We start from the raw sequence: 1935 nt of genomic DNA on the forward strand, positions 1-1935 counted from the left end.
AGCAGTTTTTTTTTGTTTTAAATTTAGCTGCTTTTTATGTTAGTAAAATATTTTACCAGAGACGCCAAATTCTGCTACTTTCCCACAATGCAACAATTTTCCTTGCTTTTCCTAATTCCAAATCTAACCTTATTCTTTCCATTGCTGACATTTTCTTTTTGTTCTGCTTTTTACGTTTTCTTTTTTCATTTATTTGTGTCATTGTGGCACATAAAAGGGGAAAAAAAAAAAGAACTAAGAATTTGATTAAAGCTAGAGAAAAAAAAAATTGTCTCTCTTGATATTTTTTGTCTCTTAATAATGTTGTGGCTCAAAGAAAAAAGTTCGGGTACTTTAAAATTGAAAAACAAAAAGCGAAAAGCTTTCGGAACTATAAGCAATTATGCTATTATTCATTATTTTCAACATATAAAACATCATCGAGCACAGTTATACCTTGTGACTAAATTATTTATAATAATGATAATATTATTAGTAGTTCATTATCACTTGTGTATAGAATTTTTTTTTTTGATAATGATAATATTAATCGTAATATTTTCATTAACTTTTTTATGTCGCGTTCAAATAATATATACTTATACTATGCGATTAGTAGCAACTTTATGCTAGAGTGGGCACCTACGATCATCAAATCTTGGATCTGTTACTGCCATACGAGCTCTTATTTTGGATTAACGGGAGCATATAATAATTTCTCACTCCATTAATGAGTAAGAGAATAAAGTTTCACATTAGTGTCACGACCCGAAATTTTTCATCGGCGGGACCTTGATGGCGCCTAACATTTCGCTTGCTAGGCAAACCAACGTTAGAGAATCATAATTCACGAGTATTCTAGAATTTACGACAAGTAATAGTCTGAAAGAAATACAACTGTCTGAATGAAAGAAACAGTAGAACAGAAAAGATAGACGGGGACTTCAAGGTCTGTGAATGCCGACAGATCTACCTTGAGTCTCCGGACAGTGGCCTAATAGAAAAAATCTCGATCAACCCGAGTCGGTATCAAAATATGCACAGAAAGTGCAGTATCAGTACAACCGACCCCATGTACTGGTAAGGGTCGAGCCTAACCTCGATGAAGTAGTGACGAGGCTAAGGCAAGGCACCTACAAATCAACCTGTACAATTTAACAGTGTATATACAAATAACAGAAATGAAGAACTAAACAGAAAATGTCGGGAGAGGACATTCTGAAGGGAATACAAGATAAAGAACTACAACAGAATGACCATCGGAGCAGTCAATATACCATGAATCAACAGGAACTGCAAATACAGTAAAGAAAAAATACACGGCAACACCCTTCGTGCTTTTACTCTCAATCTTACCATAAAATCAATAGAAACGGTACGACATCACCCTTCGTGCATTAACTCTCATATCATGGCACGGCATCACCCTTCGTGCATTAACTCTCATATCAGTCCTTGTTTGGGTTGTTGTTGTGATAATTATGAGGCTGGAAAGTCTAGTGACCAATATATGGCCTGAGTGCCGGGTTGAGAACTGTGTGAGATATGTTGGATCGGGCTGCGCGCCACACTAAATGTTGGATCGGGTTGCATGCCGCAACAAGCCTTCGGGCCATAATTTTGGATCGGGCTGCATGCTGCAACAGTGCTTGGACCGGGTTGCATGCCGCAGTAAGATATAGATCGGGCTGCACGCCGCAGCAGTATTGGGTCGGGCTGCACGCCACAACAATATAACGCTTGGGCTGTAGGAGCCCCTCCGGAATCTGTACGTACCCCAGTGAGCGCAGGTACCTTGAGTGTGAGTATTGAGGCTGAGAGCCGAGCGATTGAGCAGTCGTGATAGATGAGTGACAGTAGCCCCTGTGAGGCTATGTATTGCTTTTATTTATTGATGCACATTGTTGCTAGTCATTTCTGTTGTGATGTTTTGAAGGACTTATATTGTTTCGCATG

This window comes from Nicotiana tomentosiformis, chromosome 9 (assembly GCF_000390325.3).
Source record: "Nicotiana tomentosiformis chromosome 9, ASM39032v3, whole genome shotgun sequence".
In the NCBI taxonomy this organism is placed as follows: domain Eukaryota; kingdom Viridiplantae; phylum Streptophyta; class Magnoliopsida; order Solanales; family Solanaceae; genus Nicotiana; species Nicotiana tomentosiformis.